We start from the raw sequence: 13,210 nt of genomic DNA, 5'->3' as shown, positions 1-13,210 counted from the left end.
CATTTGGGCCTGTTCCCGGGAAATCAGTATGTCCTTCACGTCGGGCTCATCGGACTCGTTAAAGGAAAAAAAAGCTTCTGCCAGTTCGTGGTGAGTAATCACTGTTCTGATGTCCAGAAGTTATTTTTGGTCATAAAAGACAGTAGCAGCAACATTTTGTACAGATTAAGTAAAAAAATAAGTTACAAACGACGCGAAAAAAACAAACAAAAAAACACATTTGGTTAGGAGCACGTAAAACGTCAGCCATCTTCTCCGGCGCCATGATACAATGTGTTATTCCATATGTTTTATTTCATAGTTTTGATGTCTTTACTACTATTCTACAATGTAGAAAATGAATGAATAGGTGTTCTAAAACCTTTGACCGGTAGTGTATAGTTGCCACTTGCCTGGGTATTGTAAAGGCAGATTATTTGAACACAGGCTAAATCTAGCTTAACAGGCAGTGTTTACCGTGAATGGAAACTCCGCTAACGCGGGAAACATTGCCTTTAAAAGCTACAATGCCTATAACCCGTGATTGGATAATTCAGAAACTCAGTCCTGTGTGTTTGACTGATTTTGTGTTTTTAATTTCATGACGCAACACCTGAAGACGAAGAGACAATGTCTGTCTCACAGGTCATGCAGTGGTTAACAGGGCAGGCACACAGACATCGTCTGCTGTCAGAGAGAGAGAAGTTCAAGATAGGGGTCCGTTTTCACCATGACTGTCTGGAATGCAATCCAAACCACAACGTTTGGTATTCAGTTGTAAGGGCATGCACAAACACCATTACATTTCCTACAGCCCACCTGGGGTGTTATGAGGAATTCAAATAAATAATGAAGACTGCCATCACATTTGGTGGGGAATTAAGTAGGCTGGAAGTTAAAGGGCAATAGCAGAGGTGCATAAAGGTGGCAGCCCCCACGCGCTTATAATATTAGGGAATGATAATCCATGCTTTCTGGCAATATATTGAAGTCCAAAAGTTATGGGCGGAGATTAGAAAGTTGGCTGTCAGAAGTATTACAAAGGAAATTAACTTTTAATCCCTCCGTTTGCATATTTCAAGACATGACACATAAGGGTGCAGTGAAATATCCTATGGGTTGAAAAAACGTATACTTATAAACTGTACATCCACCACTGTCAGCCTTCAAATACTTTATTATCCAAATGTTGAAAGTTCATGGGCTACAAAACAAAATGGTGCAGTTTGAGGCCATGTGGCGGAGAGTCTCAACGTCAACAGGGAAGAAGCGACTCCGGGATGCTGGCCTTCTTGGCGGAGTTGCAAAGAAAAGGCCATATCTCAGACTGGCCAAGAAAAAGAAAAGATTAAGACGGGCAAAAGAACACAGACACTGAACAGGGGAACTCTGCCTAGAAGGCCAGCATCCCGGAGTCGCCTCTTCACTGTTGAAGTTAAGACTGGTGTTTTGCGGGTACTATTTAATGAAGCTGCCAGTTGAGGACTTGTGAGGCGTCTGTTTCTCAAACTAGACACTCTAATATACTTGTCCTCTTGCTCGGGTTGTGCACCGGGGCCTCCCACTCCTCTTTTTATTCTGGTCAGGGCTAGTTTGTGCTGTTCTAGTACATAGTACTAGCGTTGTATGAGATCTTCAGTTTCTTGGCAATTTCCCACATGGAATAGCCTTCATTTCTCAGAACAAGAATAGACTGACGAGTTTCAGAAAAACGGTCTTTGTTTCTGGCCATTTTGAGCCTGTAATCGAACCCACAAATGCTGATGCTCCAGATACTGAACTAGTCGAAAGAAGGACAGTTTTATTGCTTCTTTAATCAGGACAACAGTTTTCAGCTGTGCTAACATAATTGCGAAATGGTTTTCTAATGCTCAATTAGCCTTTTAAAATGATAAACTTGGATTAGCTAACACAACGTGCCATTGGAACACAGGAGTGATGGTTGCTGGTAATGGGCCTCTGTACGCCTATGTAGATATTCCATTACAAATCTGCCGTTTCCATCTACAATAGTCATTTACAATATTAACAATGTCTACACTGTATTTCTGATTTGATGTTATCTTAATGTACAAAACAATTGCTAAGTGACCCCAAACTTTTGAACGGTAGTGCACACACACACGCACACGCGCACACACACACGATGAGCAGATTAACTTGGTCAAAACATTTCATTATTAAAGATGATCAGAAATAAATGGTACTTATTTATTTTGATCCAAAGCCACGAATGAGTCCCACTCAGCTTTATGCTGACAAATATAGCTTCATGCTGAAAAATAGCCTACTAAATCGGCCAAGCCTAAACAAATATATTAAATAAACTAGTATATTTCATACTTAAAATAAATAAATTAAGTAGCTCAGGTCTTTAAAATATTTGCAACCTTTTTCTCCTCGCTGGACTCGTCCCCGCTGCATTCATTCAGTTTCTTCTTCACGTCAGCAAAGAAGGACTCCGTGTTTCAGAAACTCAGAAAATCACTCTCACACTGTGGTAAATAAAGCCGGTTTGTTATTTTACATTTTTTCTTTCTTTTTTTAGACGGAGAGTAACCAAAAGCCCCACTGTGCCTGGTTACAGGCTCGCAGCTTGCTTCTCTCTGAAACCACAAATCCATCTGTAGGTGACGCTTTATCCTTTGGAACCACACAATTACCAGGTGACAGTAGGCGTCTTGAAGCGACAGAGGAAATCAACAAGATCCACAAGTATTCTTTCACAATAGCTGGCCTTATGTTATCTGCAGTTTTGAGCTGCACTGTCCTCCTCCGTGGTGGATAACACCCACTCTTCGTTTCTGTAATGGGCTGTAAGGCACAAGTATACTATTTTTCGAAAATCGTCAGTCGACATGTCAAGTGTAATTGTGCCATTGTATTTACCCAAGTTCTCTCTCAACTCCGGTACCACCCACCAGCTGATTTTTTTTGCCTGACGCAGGACTCTAGTGTGAGAGGAGAGAGAATCTCAGACTGAAACATTCACACCTCCATTAATTTACAAAACGATAGTCTAGTAGCTCACAATCTGCCACCATCTACCAGAAATTGTCGCGGCATAAGCTCAAAACTTTTAATTGAGGAAACACTGTACCACAAGTGCCTCATTTTATATGTTTGCAAAATTGTACAATGCTCTCTGTTACTCTTTTTGTGTCTCAGCATTAGTAGTCTACGTGTTCCCAATGGTACTTTTCTCAGGCCTACATGTTACCACAAATGCCTTGTTTGCTAGGTTCGCCGTAATGTACATTGCTCTGTTACTCTTTTTTTGTATCAGAATTATTGGCACAGTATACATGATCCCAATGTTATTTTTTGGTAGGATTTCGTATTAATTTGCCTGTAAATTTCCCAAATGTGTTCGTACAGGTCTACATGTTGTTTGGACTGTTTTTTGGATAGGATGGAAGATTCTGATATTGTAATGTGACCCTAAAGTAATGTGAAATGCATTCAAGCAATATCAGGACATTTATCCGAATATTTTCAGCTTCATTCTGCTTGTTCCCCAGAGTTGTAGTTCTGCCTGGTTCGGCAAAGTTTTCCTTGTGGAGAACCAGCATTAAGAGTAGGAGTGTTGATTTAAGACCAAGCAATCCCTCTTATCCATAATATTATTTTGTGTAATCTAAAAGGTTAAATTAATTTGTAGAGGCTAGATAACATCCTGTCTCTGCTGGGGCACAAACAAACTTAAATATTCTACAATAGGCCATTGTTGTAGTGACTGATTAAGAGTAGATTCAAAATGATCACTGCACAATAGAAAGTTCTCAATAATTTACTAAAATCTGCATCTTTAGCGTCATACATTACATTTACCAGAGCAGTGCAATGTATCCCTGCTCTTTAAAATTAGTTTCAATCTAAAACATTGAATTTCTTTGACTGTGTTTAGACAGATTCTGATAGTGAAAAAAATAATTGGGTAAAAATCAGAATTGGGTTGCCTGTGTAAACAGCCATTATCACCAAATAACGCTGGCAAATTGACATCTACTGCCAGTTTAATGTATACCCTACAGTCACATATGGTGGTGCTATGACAAGCTAAATCAGGCAAAACAAACTATGTCCATGTAAAATATGCAAAGATTCATGATAAATGTAGCTTGACGTTATCATCATTCTGCTGTAGTACAGCTTAGCTCCTCAGCACTCACTACAGTTATCAAGATAATCTTTTTGCCAGTTCAAGTGTCTGCATGTAGGCATCACGTCCAAATGTTGTGGACACCATGGTGGGGCCTCCTGGAGGTCTGCCAGGTTGTGGTGAGAGAGTCTGGCACCACCACTCCATGCTCTGGGTCTGCAGGGGGGGACATCCTGGTAAAGGTGCTCCATTTGCTGAATCTGGAAAGACAGACAAAGTAACATGATTCACATATCTTTGTGCCAACTTATCTGACTGGATACCAAAAGAGTCTAGCCTCAGTCTCCATTGTAGCACTTGTGTGTGAATCTCTGCAGGGTTTCCAACAGGTTGTTGACTTTCACATTTTCAGATGGAGTTACTCAAGCCGTTATGGAAGGAGCAGTTGCTTAAAGTCCTGGTGAGGAGAACCACCACTAAAATGAAGGCCAGACATCAATTATATTTTGTTTGCACCATCAGTTTTGACCAGTTATAACTCCACATCATCAGGCTCCAACACTGGAGTTTGAAGCATCACAATGTGACTGCAGATAAAAATGCTGGTGGGCATTTAGCACATTCATGGAAATAACATTATAAATACCTCTGGTTATAGACACTTTTCCCTGCAATAAAGCTGCCACAACCTTTTCCTCGTACAGTAATCAAGCAACGAGCAATGTATACATATACTCTGACAAAGACAAGTGACCATTTAGCTGTTTTAAGCATCTTTCATCATTCAATGTCATTATGTGGACAAAAAAGTAACATATCCAATATACTTCGATACCAACATTGAATGAAGTTCATTCAATTCATATATTCTTGCAATCCTGGACTGCTGGTACAAAGTCGTTGTTGGCAGCAGTGTTGAGATACAGGATCTAGACAATAAGAAGCAACCAGGTTTGGTTGACATTTCATTCATAACAGATTACTTATACTTACCCTCCTAGAGAAAGCCTTGATTCCCCCCGAATATAACAATGTTGAATCTAAGAAGAGAAATATCAAATTCAAGTGAAAGTTGGGAAAACAAGATTCAGCCTATGGTGGGGGGGGTAACCCTCAGGGTAACCCTACCCTGATCAGTTTATGGTTGGTGTCTACACTTAGTGTACAAAACATTATATTATATTGAGTTGCACCCCCTTTTGGGCTCAGAACAGCCTCAATTCGATGGGGCATGGACTCTACAAGGTGTGAAAGCGTTTCACAGGGATGTTGGCCCATGTTGACTCCAATGCTTTCCACCGTTGTGTCAAGTTGGCTGGATGTCCTTTGGGTGGTGGACCATTCTTGATACACGAAGGAAACTGTTGAGTGTGAAAACCCCAGCAGCGTTGCAGTTCTTGACACCCTCAAACCGGTGCGCCTGGCACCTAATACAATACCAGTGGCCTTCAGTGCCGTTTAAAATGAGGGAGGACACCTTTTTTTCATGGCCTTATTTCTATTACAGCATATTGGATGACTGTCATTCATATTCCATTCACTCAGTTCAATGTAACAGCGATAGGTTTAGGCTACTACTTTCTCTATACCCATCATGAGGTTGCTACAACCTAGCCTATGAATGAAAGTTTACAATGTAGGTGCACACAGGTCGAGAGACAAATTTGAGGTGACAGACAGTGACACACTTGCCTGCATCTAGCTGATATAGGGTTTAATCATTAGTCCAACAGTTGCAAACAAGAGTTTCTATTGGACAAATTCAGGTATGTTTATACCCATTTTGTTCCGTTTGCTTCATTTTAGAAACATTTTTCAACAGAATTGGCGGAATGAATACACCCCTGATCACGTGTAAACACAGTTCACTTTCATAGCAGAACGTTGTATTCCTTCTTGCATCTATGTTTTCTCCTCATCTCACCTCTTCCCTTCGCTTGTGGACTTCAGTGCACAACACGTCAGCTGTATGTGACCAGGCGAAACACCTTTCCAAGCCAAACTGCTACACACAGCCTACATCTTTGTCACCATATTAGCTAAAGTAACGTCACATTCAGCATAGCTAATATAACTAATGTGGTAGTAAACCCGCTACAATCATGACCTAACGTCAGTAAGCAGTTACACCGGGCCTGCCCCGGTGGCAATAAATGAGTAATACCAAAAGCTTGTACAAAAGCTGAAGAACATACGCACATCCAGGTATTTTCCGCAGGTGCTGGAGTTGTAGGCAAACTCATGGAAAACAGAAAGGAAAACGTGGTCTGTCTTACATAGGGAAAACCCGTAGAAGCCTTAAGGCATGGATCAGTGAGCATCGCAGCAATATACAGACAGGTGAGACAAAAAATCTGGTTGCTGCTCATTTTGTACAAGCTGGACATCCTATTAGTTCTCTGAGATACATTGGAATAGAAATGGTCAGGATGTCACGCAGGGATTGGAACATTGAGAGGAAACTTCTTCAAAGGGAATCTTTCTGGATCCACAGGCTCAACACACTGTCTCCTCTCGGCCTTAACGAGGAGTTTGACTTGAAACTGTTTTTATAGTTTCAATAAGTGCAAATTGTGTTTTTTTTATACTAATTGAATATTGTATGTGTATGTATATCACTGTAAATATTATTCACATTCCCTGTGTATGATCATATATTTTAATACATTGAATGTTATTATTGTGAAACTATGTTATACATTTTTTACCTCCTGTTTCAGGAAGTGATGTCACTGAGAACTGCCCCTATATATAGGACTTTCCACCCCCACCTGGGATATGGATGCCTGATGAAGACCTCAGGGTTGAAACGTTGTTGTAAATAAATAGCACCTAGGAGCATGAGCAGCAGTGTGCGGCATTTTCCTTTCTGTTTTCTAATACCAAAAGCTTACCTTGACTTGGAAGAATTCCAGTGTTGTGTTGGAAAGTCATAGCCAGCTGACTAACATAGAATCCCTTGAGCAGGGTGTTTCAGTGGGCTAAACTAGCTATCTAGCTGCATTTGCTAGCTAAGTAAGTGAAATTGAAAGTGAAAATAAATGAACTATTTCTCTCTTGCTTCGCCTTCGTTTTGGAAGAAATGTATTTGTTAACTGTTCAACTAATGCCTTTCTCTCTCTTTGAGTCAACTACTCACCACATTTTATATATTGCAGTGCTAACTAGCTGTTTTAAATGTTTTACAATTTTAATGAAATTCACTGAGGAGGATGGTCCTCCTCTGAGAAGCCTCCATTGTACCAGCTTCAAGATCCCTGGTGTCAACATCACCAACGAACTATCATGGTCCAAACACACCAAGACAGTTGTGAAGAGAGGACGACAACACATTTTACCCCTCAAGAGACTGAAAAGATTTGGCATGGGTCCCCAGATCCTCAAAAAGTTCTACAGCTGCACCATTGAGAGCATCCTGAAAGGTTGCATCACCGTCTGGTATGGCAACTGCTCGGCATCAGAACGTAAGGCACTACAGAGGGTAGTACGTATGGCCCAATACATCACCGGGGCCTAGCTTCCTGCCATCCAGGACCTATATAGTAAGCGGTGTCAGAGGAAGGCCCAAAATATTGTCAAAGACTCCAGTCACCCAAGTCATAGACTGCTCTCTCTGCTACCGCACGGCAAGCGGTACCGGAGCGCCAAGTCTATGAGCAAAAGGAACCTTAACAACTTCTACCCCCAAGCCATAAGACTGCTGAACATCTAATGAAATGGCCATCCGGACTTTTACACTACTGCTACTTGCTGTTTATTATCTCTGCGTAGTCACTTTACAAATTACGTCGACTAACCTGTATCCCCTGTATATAATCTCGTTATTGTTATGTCTTTTTTTTTTACTTTAGATTATTTAGTAAACATTTTCTTAACTCTATTTCTTGAACTGCATTGCTGGTTAAGGGCTTATAAGTAAGGACCTGTTGTATTCGACGCATGTGACAAATAAAATTTGATTTGATTTGATTCAAAGGCAATGTAAATCTTTTGTTTTGCCCATTCACCCTCGGAATGGCACACATACACAATCCATGTCTCAATTGTGCCAAGGCTTAAAAATCCTTATTTAACCTGACTCCTCCCCTTCATCTACGTTGATTGCAGTGGATTTAACAGGTGACATCAATAAGGGATCATAGCTTTCTCTTGGATTCAAATTTTAGTTTATGTCATGGAAAGAGCAGGTGTTCCTAATGTTTTGTACACTCTGTGTATGTGGACCAGAGACAATGGAGCAGGGACAGAATAAGTTCTGTGAGCAACACAATCAACTTGGATCATTCTTGACAACATTTTGGCTCCATCCACCCAATGCATGGATGATTTCACTTGATGCCGTTGTACACGGTTTCCCATTGCTACAAGATTCACCAGTCTGTACCCAGCATAGGGCATCCTGGCTTTGATGGACCTCACACATTTACATTTGAGTAATTTAGCAGACACTCTTATCCAAATCGACTTACAGGAGCAATTACTCCCGAGTGGCGCAGCGGTCTAAGGCATTGCATCTCAGTGCTAGAGCCATCACTACATACCCTGGTTTGATCCCGGGCTGTATTACAACCGGCCATGATTGGGAGTCCCATAGGGTGGCGCACAATTATCTCAGCATCGTCCAGGTTAGGGGTGGGTTTGGCCGGGGTAGGCTGTCATTGTAAATAAGATTTTGTTCTTAACTGACTTGCCTGGTTAAATAAAAAACATTTAAAATTAGGGTTAAGTGCCTTGCTCAAGGGCATATTGACAGATTTTTCACCTAGTTGACTCCGGGATTCAAACCAGCAACCTTTCGTTTACTGGCCCAACACTCTTAACCAGTAGGCTACCTGCTAATCAAGCACATTATCTCATATTCCATGTCGAGGCGTGGCCTCCCATGATTACACCAAATTACTGTGACAGCTTCTGAGGGATGTGGAGGATTTCCTGTCATCTGGGTGACCGGACGGCTGAGTAGGTGTGATGTGTCAATGTGGTCTCTAGCTGCTCTTGCCAATGTAAATTCTTGCAAATAAACAAAGTTCAGGTACTCAAGGTCTACTGGGTCATTGGCGACTACTGTGCTCAGCCTTGTTCTCATTCTCTCAAATAGCTGTTGTCTTCTTTGTCCTTGCAGGAGAGAACATTGCTGAGTATTTTCATGGGTGCCAAGCAGGCACAAAGATTTCTATGACTACTGAATTAGCTAGAATGTTATTTTCATGGAATGTTTGATCTATCGCTCTCACACACACATACACGTGTGGCTCATACTAACCTAGCTATTTATTCATAGCTAGTTCATAGTTATCCTGGCTAGCTGGCTCAAATATTTTCCCGTCATAACCGTAAAATGTATATTAATACAAAAAACATTATACTTTTAAACTGTGTTGTTTAGACATGTTTCTAATATACCTAAGGCTGCAAAGAGCCACTTTGCCGGTGGCTAGCCACGGTGCTCTCATGGTGCTCACATGTAGGGCCTTCGGAGAAGATGTGAACAAACTTGATCAATGGATGAGGCTGAACTGTCACTCCAAAACTGGTTGACCAACGGAGACGCATTATCTCCACCTGCCTCTAAACCCAGCCCACATGTAATGAATGTGCCAAAAACAAGCAGCGAAAGCAAAGGCCAGGGTAACGTGACCAAAGATAGAAAAATTGCAGGCAGTTGAAGAAGGCGTTTCATTGCAATCGCATTGAAAATGTTTCACTGAAAGCAATTTCTTTGCATGAAAACTTCTTATGGCTGCAGCGGCAGTATTGAGTAGCTTGGATGAAAGGTGCCCAGATGTGCACATAGTAAACCGCCAGCTCCTCAGTCCCAGTTGCTAATATATGCATATTATTATTTGTAATGGATAGAAAACACTCTGAAGTTTCTAAAACTGTTTGAATGATGTCTGTGAGTATAACATAACTCATATGGCAGGCAAAAACCTGAGAAGAAAATCCAAACAGGAAGTGGGAATTCTGAGGACCCTATTGAATACACAGTGGGATATGAATGAGTTTGCACTTCCTACGGCTTCCACTAGATGTCAACAGTCTGTAGAACCTTGTCTGAAGCCTCTACTGTGAAGTGGGGCCGAAGGAGACAGGAATTAGTCAGGTCTATCATGCACGTTCACATGAGAGGGAGCTCTGTTCCATCGCACATCTTAAGTCAATGTAATTCTCCAGTTGGAACGTTACTGAAGATTTATGTTAAAAACATTCTAAAGATTGATTCAATACATCGTTTGACATGTTTCTACTGACTGTACGGAACTTTTTGACATTTCGTCTGCTTTTAGTGAACGTGCTTCCTGACTTTGGATTTGTTAACCAAACACGCTAACAAAAATAGCTATTTGGACATAAATGATGGAACATCATCACCGAACAAAACAAACATTTCTTGTGGAAGTGGGAGTCCTGGGAGTGCATTCCGATGAAGATCAGCAAAGGTAAGTGAAGATTTATAATACTTTTTATGAGTTTTGTTGACTGCACAATTTGGCGGGTAACTGTATGGCTTCCTTTTGTGGCTGAACGCTGTTCTCAGATTATTGAATATTGTACTTTTGCCGTAAAGCTTTTTGAAATCTGACACAGCTGTTGCATTAAGAACAAGTGTATCTTTAATTCTATGTAAAACATGTATCTTTCATCAAAGTTTATGATGAGAATTGATGTTATTTGACGTGGCTCTGCAATTTCTCCGGATATTTTGGAGGCATTTCTGAACATGGCGCCAATGTAAACTGAGGTTTTTGGATATAAATATTAACTTAATCGAACAAGACATATATGTATTGTGTAACATGAAGTCCTATGAGTGTCATCTGATGAAGATCATCAAAGGTTAGTGATTAATTGTATCTCTATTTCTGCTTTTTGTGACTCCTGTCTTTGGCTGGGAAAATGACAGTTTTTCTGTGATTTTGCGGTGACCTAACATAATCGTTTGTGGTGCTTTCGCTGTAAAGCCTATTTGAAATCGGACACTTTGGTGGGATTAACAACAAGATTACCTTTAAAATGGTATAAAATACATGTATGTTTGAGGAATTTTAATCATGAGATTTCTGTTGTTTGAATTTGGCGCCCTGCACTTTCACTGGCTGTTGTCATATCATCCCGTTAACGGGATTGCAGCCATAAGAAGTTTTAACCTCTACGGGATCGGTGTCCCCCTGCGGGAAGGTTGAGCTAACATGCACTAATGTGATTAGCGTGACGTCGTAAGTAACAAGAACATTTCCCAGGACATAGACATAGACATTCTTGTTAATCTAACTGCACTATCCAATGTACAGTAGCTATTACAGTGAAAAAATACCATGCTATTGTTTGAGGAGAGTGCACAACAACAACAAACTTTTATCACAGCAACTGATACATTTTGATACATTGATACATTCACCTATGAAGGTAAATAATGTACTTACATTCAGTTGAAGGTAAATAATGTACTTACATCTTGCTCTGATTTGTCATCCTGAGGGTCCCAGAGATAAAGTGTAGTATAGTTTTGTTTGATAAAATCTATTTTTATATTGAAATGTAGGAACTGGGTTCTACAGTTTGAACCCCTGCTGTGTCTGCCCCCTCCCTTTTCTGTAAGGAAGCTAATTATCCATAAATTCCTGGGAGTGTGTTAACTTAAATGTTTTATTACCATATAACTTTTGTATGTTCTCTATAGTTATGTCCTTGAAAATGTATCAATTGACTAATTCATCACATTTGGGCAGACTTGATACAACATTTTGAACAGTAATGCAATGGTTCATTGGATCAGTCTAAAACTTTGCACATACACTGCTGCCATCTAGTGGCCAACATCTGAATTGTGCCTAGACTCCTAAGTGATATAATGGTCTTTCTCTTGCATTTCAAAGATGATGGATAAAAAAAATTAAACGCATGTTTTTTTCTTTGCATTATCTTTTACCAGATTTAATGTGCTATATTCTCCTATGTTCATTTAACATTTCCACAAACTTCAAGGTTTTTCCTTTCAAATGGTATCAAGAATATGCATATCCTTGGTTCAGGTCCTGAGCTACAGGCAGTTAGGTTTAGGTATGTCATTTTAGGCGAAAATTCCAACCAATTCCAACATTCCAACACACCGACACAATGTCTGTGCTCACATGGGCGTAGATACTGACTGGGCCTAGGTTTATATGAATAGCCATAATCCCATTTAAAAGGCTAAAATCACATTTCTATCTTTTCAAAAACATTGTCATACTTAATCATATATTTTATACAGCATTTAGATGCAAACCTGACAACTAGAATGTGTACGCCCTCAGAGATAAAGTTATTTAGTTATACCATCCTTAATGATATCACAAAATAATAAACACTTTGACAGGATTGTTCTTTAAATCCCCACCGACCATTTTACACATTCTTTATGTTATAAATATTGTTCCAATGTCCAAGCTTTTGACGTTAGAGTTTTTGGCATGTGATTTTAGGCCACACTATCTCTAGACAAAGCATTTCTTTGGTGGATACTAAAAGGCAGAGAGGGAAAGTTCCCTCCTGCTTAAATGTACGACTTAGTGTTAAGATGTCAAGACCGGCACAGCCCCCCCTTTCCCTCTTCTGTGGGAGAGAGGGGTCTGGCTATCTTCAAACATGTGCCAAGCTTATCTGTCACCTTTGATCCTCACCAAGGAGAGAGAGTCATGACAAAAGCTTAAACGCAACAATGTTTCACACAGATTATTTTCAAAGAATCAAATTTGTTTCAGATAATCTTTGTAAGTGAGCTACAAAAAACAGTGCCACTCACCAAATGATGATTGTTTGAAACGTAAAGGTAGACTCAGAGAAATGACGTTGCTACGAGCAGCACTGCAAAGAATGCGACGAGCGAGCTGCAAGACTTTGGTCACACACAGTATCTGTGCATGTGTATAGGTTCGCTTTATGCTGTTAGAGCTTGGTAGATACAGGACCAAGACAGCTGAGAAGTTTAGCCTCGCGCTTCAACGCTCTCTCTGCGGAAATTGACACACTATTCTGTTTACCTCATACACCTACTGTATATGATATCACTGAGTCTACCTTTAACTTCTTGTTGAAAGTTAATCTTGAAAGGAGATGTTAACAAACTAGCAAAAACATCCTCCTCGA

General features: G+C 40.3%; 1 long non-coding RNA gene across 1 annotated transcript; it reads right to left on the bottom strand.

Moving 5' to 3' along the window:
• Positions 1–3,753: 3,753 nt before the first annotated feature.
• On the bottom strand, positions 3,754–12,959 carry LOC139028194 (uncharacterized). Its single transcript, XR_011480379.1, has 3 exons — positions 12,867–12,959; positions 5,075–5,121; positions 3,754–4,341 (listed from the first exon to the last, which is right to left on the bottom strand). It is a non-coding gene; the product is annotated as an uncharacterized lncRNA (long non-coding RNA).
• Between the last annotated feature and the right edge of the window lie 251 nt (positions 12,960–13,210).

Source organism: Salvelinus sp. IW2-2015, linkage group LG9 (assembly GCF_002910315.2).
Source record: "Salvelinus sp. IW2-2015 linkage group LG9, ASM291031v2, whole genome shotgun sequence".
In the NCBI taxonomy this organism is placed as follows: domain Eukaryota; kingdom Metazoa; phylum Chordata; class Actinopteri; order Salmoniformes; family Salmonidae; genus Salvelinus; species Salvelinus sp. IW2-2015.
The sequence above is the reverse complement of the archived record's forward strand: the minus strand, read 5'-3'. Positions and strand labels throughout refer to the sequence as shown.